Source organism: Anoplopoma fimbria, chromosome 5 (assembly GCF_027596085.1).
Source record: "Anoplopoma fimbria isolate UVic2021 breed Golden Eagle Sablefish chromosome 5, Afim_UVic_2022, whole genome shotgun sequence".
In the NCBI taxonomy this organism is placed as follows: Eukaryota; Metazoa; Chordata; class Actinopteri; order Perciformes; family Anoplopomatidae; genus Anoplopoma; species Anoplopoma fimbria.
Window position 1 is genome coordinate 11928849 of NC_072453.1, and position 8134 is coordinate 11936982.

An 8134-nucleotide genomic window follows, 5' to 3' on the forward strand; every position below is an offset into this window, starting at 1 on the left:
GGGTCAGGGTGTTACGGTGAGAGAAAGTGGAGAGAGTCGTAAGTGGTGTGGAGGACAAAAAACTCAATGTTCATTAATCATTAGCTTTATCATCATAATCATTATCATAAGAGCACTGCTCAGATCAAAGCAGTAGAAATACCTTGACTCTCAAGCACACACATTGACTTACTAGAGACAAACAAGGAGAAAAAAGAGGGAGAAAGAAAGAGTTTATGACTGGACATGAGTTGAGAAGGTAACCCGTTGTGCAATCATCTTAAGACCTGAATCAATCATCCACAAAAGCACTGCGAAGAGACAATCTCTTAAATGCTCTCCTCACATTGGAGTAACAACCGTTCGTTCGCCTGCATGGCCTCCCAGTTCAGTATGAGAGAAACTCAAGAGCCAGTTGCATAAGTGCCAAATGTGAATGGATACAAGGCGACAGGAGGGATAAAAGTTAGATGGAAGGAGCTCATTAAGAGCGCTGCATTCTACTCACAAACCCCATCTCGGTAAAGCAGGGAAATTTGTGAACTGGCCATGAGTTCTGAAGGATATCTCATAATGCTTGACAAGTGAAAACCGCCACCAGGCAGCTAATAGCTATACTGTCATGAGGGCAAATAAAAAGGCATGAGTTTGCACGCATGTAGGCTTTGTGGCTCTGGTCATGTGAGACACACACTTTGCAAAAGGCAATTCCCTCACTCCCTAAGTTACCCAACAGATCTGCTCTGCTGCCATGCCAGATGCGAGTGAGATGGAGGGATTATAAGCGTAAGAGAAAAGGGGTTTATTGAGGAGAAAAGGAGTAAAGAAAAAAAAAAAGAAAAAAAGGTGTGCTTCATTAAATGCTCAACTCCCAGGTGGCCATTTGTCCCAGTAGCGTTGTCCCTGTGGAGCAGAGCTGTGTGGGGTGGAGTGGAGATGAACAGAGGTGCAGGAGCAGGAGCAGCATCATCATCATCATTGAGCCCACAGCTGCCAATGGCTCCATCACTCTCAGGACTCCAGTAACTAAACCACACGCCAAGGAGCAGCCGCCCGCTTCCTGACTCCGCCAATTACAGTGACCCATTAAGAGGAACCGACGCAGCTCCAACAGATGGGAGAGCGGAGGTGTGTTCATTCGCTTGTTTGGGGAAAGGAAAAAGAGCTTATTTTGATTCTGATAGGTTTTTCTTTTGCCTCTGGACACAACGGCACAAATAAAGACTTATTTTTTATTTATTTTTTTTTTTTTTATTTATTTTTTTTAAGTTTCCATATTGTTAATTTTTTTAATGTGCATTTATATAGTTATTTTTGCCAGAGTGTGGTTAAAGGATCAGGGGAGAGTCTTATGATTTGATACTTGCCATACCAACAGTTTGACTTGAGCTATAAGAAATAATCGGACTACAAACTATATGAATAAAGGAGTTCTTTGACTGTCGCTCCCCTACTGGTGAAGCAAACAACACAGCTGTAATCCAAACACCACCACGGGAAACGCTCACACTGTGATCAACAAACATATTACCCTGGACAGTTCACAGGGGAGTGTCTTCAGAAGTAAACTTAATCCGACCACTAAGATATGTCATGAGAAATATGGTAAGAGGCATTAGGAACTTAATGGGCCAAACGGTTGAAAAGTAATACTGTACGGCCACCTCTCCGAAGGTTTGGCTCATGTGCTTTCTGTTGAGCTCATTTGTGTCTATTTACTTCCAGGGGGCTGTGAAGGCAGATGAAGGAGGAGCAGAGAGAAGCGAGCCGGAGCCGTAAAGTAATGGTTCCATCTTTAATGAGCGGCTGGGGACCGCAATATCTAGTGACAGAGAGGGTCCCTCTGCCGAGCCTCTGTCACAGTGGAGAGGCTCATCCTAAATCTCGCTCTTATTGCTGCGAGCAGCGCGACAATATCTCACTCCGGAGACAGAACTTCAGGTTTTTATGGATGCTTGGGTAATTGAGCAGCAGGAGGAAAAAAGGTCTAATCCACAAATCCGTAAAGGAAAGGTGTATCCAACCTAAATGACTGGTGAATTGAAATGGGTATTCTCTCTTTACCCTCCCTCACTCTCTGTTGGCTTTCACTCCCAGTGGTTTGTCAATGATATTTGTTTGTGAAACCAGGGGTATATGGCACCGGAGCAAGTGAATCATCTCAGCTACATGTGTCCTGGTGCAAATAAGCCTGTCAGTTTAGCCACTGGTTCATATGTAATAGAGGAAAGGTATGAAGAACGGAGACACTCCTGCTTTACGGCTCCTCGAAACCACACGTCAGGGAAACCGGCCCACGAGACAGCTCTGGTGGGGAATAGGAATAGGCTTTGTCTTTATGGTTTACAACTACCCAACAAAGAGATAGACTGTATAGCATTTTCAGTATCTAAACTGACTCGGAGAAATATCCGCTGACACAGAGTCAATGTTGCTTATGCCAGTGCGAAAGCAAACATTACAACAGCTGTAAAGACAGGCTTTTACTTCCTCAATCAAACAAAATACTTATGTTGTAGAAAAGCAACAGATTGTGGTCGAGATCTCAATATGGTTGCCAACGTGCTTAGACAACAATACCATACTGCTGGACATTTTGAAATTTTGCGCACATACAATGGCTTAATATCATTAGATTTACATCTCATTATAGAAAAAAAATCTAAATGTTATTCCAAGGAGACGGAAAAAACCCAGCAGCAGTTATAGCTTATCATTTTCACAAAGGGCCCGACACCAAATCACTCTTTTTTTTTTTTGTTCCTGTGCTTTAATATATCCTCCAATCACAAATGAAGTACTTCATCATGAATAAGATGTTAAGCAGAGTGCAAAGATAAATTAATGATCTCAATTACGCATCATAAATCCCCCAGAGTTATGATACTTGCACTGATTTTAGCATGTCTCATTTATGTTTGGATTTAAAAGGATGTCTCTGTAAGGACTGGAGGGCTTCTACAGATGAAATCCAATTAACATTCAGTCAAAAGCCCCAGCAGGGATTCACTTTCTAACCAGGAAATCCTCAACCCCCTGTGCAGCCCTGCTGGAAAATCAACTGTGCTTTCAAATCACTGTAATTACTGTTTTGTCACAGAAAGAAAAATAGATAAACACTAATAGTTTGGTTCCTTACATTATCTGTGAATAACAGTCAAGGTAGCACGAACTGAGGTGTTAAGAGAACCCATTTTCTTGTGCATTTCCTTAACACCGTACTTGTCAAATTTTCCACGAAATGGCCGTTGCATTGTGTGCTCCCACCCTAACAGGAACAGCTCCGTAATAAGCCCGCTGCACGGCCGGAGCCTAGAGGTCCACTCTGCCAGAGCTGCTCTGAAAAGCACTGAAGGCGCATACAGACAGCTCCGTTTCCTCTACGGACAAACGCACACAGAGTCGACCTGCGACATGTGACGGGTCCTTGCCTCAAGTCGCTCTGTTCTGCTATCCCCCACAGTCCCCTGTCATGAAATCCTCACATACATGCAGAAAACAACACATCAAGCACTTTGCGATGTCAGCAACCGTTCCGGTTGAGGTTCCAGTTCTACAAGTCTTGAACATTAAATTATAGGTCTTTATGTTAGATTTAATTGGATTAATCCCTTTTATTAATGGATAGTTGTGTGTAGAGTTGATGTCTTCAAATTGCATGTTTGTTCCACTAGCAGTCCAAAACCAAAAAGATATTAAATTCACAATGCTATAAAACAGAGGAAAGGCAACAAATCAAAATTTCTGCTTGTTGAATTATGTAAACAATTAATCCATAACCAAAACAGCAGTTGATTTATTTTCAAGGTGTCCAAGGTGAAGTAAAACACACTCAAACTTATTCGCTTTACTTTGTTTTTTTCTCCCAGTTAATGACTGCTGCCATGTGTTGGGATCTAATCATATCCTGAAATGATCAAGGCCAAAAGCCAAGTAAAATGTCTCCTTTGAAATGTGCAGGAAGCATCTGCTTCTGGCGCCTTTGAAACCCAGAGAGAGAGACATCTGTCGGATGTGGTAACACACCCAAAGAACCCTAAGATCACCATATATGAATTCATCTTTACGTCTCATTCACACAACACATAGCCCTCTGCAAATAAGAATGTAGTATTTTAAGTAAAAACTAAATGTGTGTTTCATATTCCCTAATAGGTTTCCTGTAGCACTATGAAATCTTTGCCATGGAACAGAATATTTTTTTCTCTTACTGAAATCAGGATTGGTCTTGTGCGGACACGGAGCAGATGGTGTTATCTACCTCGTGAGTGAAAGTAGCAACAAGTGTGCAATTAAAGTGCTGAAGAGATGCCTTCAGTTCATAACAGATAAACTCAGGAAAGTAAACCAATTAAGCCGTATATACGGAAGAGATTATTACATCATACCTGGTGCATTTGGAAAGTTAAATTTGACGTCAAGGATCCCTTATTTATGGTAAAATGAAACCAGCAGGCAAACATGAAAGCTAATGAACGGTTCCTGTAATTTTAAGTGGTCAGCAAAGTGTGGACTGTCCCTAAATGAACAGTCTTTGCATACACACTTAGTGGTAATCATCCTTTCACAATTGCCTATCCAGCTGTTTTTTTTTTTTTTTTTTCCACTGATCGTGCTGAGGTTGGAATTTTTTTATGAAGAAAAACGTAGGGTAAGAACAAAAGAAAATAAGAAATGATGCAGCATCAGTAGTTATTTCATGTCCTTCGAGGGCTTCTTCTTCTTCACAAGTTGCCGTGGCTCTTGTGTGGGAGCAACAATGGCCTCGCTCCATCTTTCATTCAAGCCGAGTCAGTATCAATCACATGACACTCCAATGATAGATAGGCAATCTAATAACACAAGGAGCAAAAATAACTTCACTCACTCAATCCTTGACCTTACGGAGCGAGCAGTCAGTTTGGTTAAAAGCTACAGCTATCACATAAAAATGGATTTTTGCTTTGGGATCAATTGCAGTGGAAAGATTTAAACTAAAATGGCCATAGAAAGCTGTCACTAATAAATAATTGCTGTTGTTAAGGATTTATTCGACGCCTCCGCCTCCTCTAGAGCAGCTCATATTTAAGGGTGTTTTTTCGACCGCAGGCTATTTAGACCGAATAAAAAAAAAAGACAATGCAAGCAGGTTTTTCAGAGCAGTGGAGGAACTGCCTTTGGACGAGGAACCATCTCAGCATGTGCAGAGCCGCAGGACAGACACAATTACCATCAAACAACAGCGGCCATGACACTGCTGAGGCGCCACTCAGGACACAAGAGGAAGTGGTGGAACATCTAGGTCACAACAAGTTCAAACATGCAAACAGCTACAGCAGTGAGAGCCGAGGACGCTTTCAGATGATGCAAGATTTGTTAATCGTGATGGCACAAAATTGATTTAAAAGAAGGACATGAGCATGACAAGGCAAACATCCTGTCTGCAAAGAACCATTATGGTTCACTGAAACTTGCTGATGGCTGGGAGAAGACAGTGGGCCTCGTGCAGGAAGCGAATTTACACACATTTCCCCTTATTTTGGTTCGTATCCAAGATTTGATCGGATTTTGTTAATAGCCATTGATTTCTGGGACTCACCAATGTCTTCTAATTTTTGCTCATAAGTAAGAGGAACATTTTTCCAATGGTTGAGAGCACTCTTACCAAGATAAGAAAAAAAACATCCTGTGTTCACAGTCCACAAATTGTCCAACGCAAGGAAACATACTTTTAGGAACATGAAAACATGTAAATTATATAATCAAATTGAGATTATTCTATGTTTAAGAGTTATTATAATGATTGTCTTATGAAATGTGTGGGCTCAAGAAATACTATTAGTCCAGTGATCCCAGTAAGGACTGTCAAAACCCTTGGATGACATTGGGTGCGTTTTTGATTCCTGTAAAGTCAGTACTTACGCTCTGGAAAATCATGTTAACTTTGTCTAAGTTTGTTCAACAGCATCTCGATTTCACTACTGCTGAGATTCTTCTAAGGGCCTTTTTTTTTATGTGAAATCTCTCCGATTCTCGGGCATGTGCCACGGTTTTTGCACACCGCACATCACCTTCCCTTACATAGTGTTTAGGGGGCGTTACCAATGCTTATGATAAACAATCGGCCACCAGCCTCAAATTTAAGATTTAAGTGGGATTCATCTATCAGCACACCTGGGTAAGAGCAGATTTGGATGGTGAATAATGTTTGCTGGATCTGGAGACTTTTCTCAGTTTTTTCTCTTAACAGAAAATGAAGATAAAATGTACGAGAAATGTTGCTGCATGAGGCCCAGTGTTGGTAAAGGGATGTACTAATCATTGCCCTGGTGTTAAATTGGTGAACCCAATCTGTCATTTAGAATTATGATTTTTTTTCTTTCGGTGTTAGAACTGGTTATTTTTACCAATAGCATAACATTTTTGTGATTCATGACCAACATCAGAATAAATTGCAAATAAGCTGTATGTACTTCAATGCCCCAGTATGCATATGCAGTACATGCAGTACATGCAGCATCTATCTTTTTTCATAAAATTTTTGTCATGGAAAGGACAAAGTATGAATAATTACCAAAAGGCAGCTCATGACAACGAATCATATTTGTGTCTTATGTGTTCAGCCCAAACAAATGTAAGCCAAAGCTCCCAGGGTTCCGTCAAACATATCAATATTCAGCTGATTATGCCTTTAATCTGTGGCCAAGAGATCCTCGCATTACTCCTCCAAACACTGCAGGGAGTTTCCACTAATTATCAAAAATAATAAGGATGTATGAAGTAAATAGCAAATAATTAATTCAATGAGGCCTCCCCATTTATAATACAGCACCCTAGATTATCAGAGCTGACCTTCTTGGATGGAAACAAAGCGACAGTGGAAAGATTATATGGACGTGCCGTTCCATCTTCAAAAAGAATCTAATGACGAACTGTTTGATTCCATTTCTTTGTTCTCTGGGGTCCATTGATAATTCATACAATAGACTAATGAAGACTTGGCGATACTGTTGTGCTGTATTTGAATGATAACTCAATTACATTTGATGAGTGCACTGTACCTGTTAAAAGTTGCTTGAGTCCCTTATTCTCCACACCGAACCCCAACTCAAACCCAAATTTGCCACTTCCGCAGTTGACTGCTGAACTTTCTTTTTCATGCTTCAAAAGAATATTAAAAAATCGTAAGCAATGTTCCTGGATCCTACATGCATTTTTAAATACCAACTAGATTTTTATTTTTCATCAATAGGGTCAAACAACAGACACAGAGTTATATTTGTGATCTTTCTTTTTTAATTACCTCTCTGCACTGAGCTTATAAAGTTCAAAGTCTCATCTACAAACTGATTTATTTATCTAACTGTTCCAGCCCAAACTGCAGTACATTCATGAGTCATGTTTAAGACTAAACACTGTTCGTGACTTTATGACAGATGGTAGCCAAAAGGTCAAAGACACGCGTGGGGCTCACTGCCGAGGGATCAATCCAGTTGGGTGCCCCTGTGTGTCTATGATGGATCCCCTTAGGAGAGATGCCACCAAAGCCCTTTTTTGAACTCAGCAAGCCACAAAGGGAGACCCACCTACCCCAAGTCCTGATTCCATGAGAGCAGACAGCACGAAACTTAGAGATGCCTCCACCTCGTTCATTCACCTACAGGCTTCCGGGAGTCCATTCGGTGACGTACGCACTCTGGGGACAAAACTGATTCAACATTCAACTAAAAATATTTAGTCGATAAACTCCAGCTGAGTAGGTAATCTATAAATAGACAGATAACAGCTTACCTGGCAGGTAACATCACTGAAATACAGAATTGTATCTATAATCAACTAACTTAAAGAAGCATTCAATCCATATTATAAACATGTTAATATACATATCAACTTTTTAATATGTTGAACCCAGTGTTTTATGTAAAATTGTGTTGTTGGCCAAGATTATTTCTACATAATTACAACATCACACCACCAAAAAACCAACCCATCTACAAAGTGCTAAAGGTCTAACCTCTGAGACTTTGCCTCAAGCAGCTTCTCCCTGATGCAAATGAAGCAGTGTTTCATCCGACAGACAGAGAGAAATCACCCAAGAGCCCCACTGCCTGACTCTCTCCTCTGACTGGATGTTCTATGATCTACTCTTTACTTAATGAGGTGTCATGTACAGTTT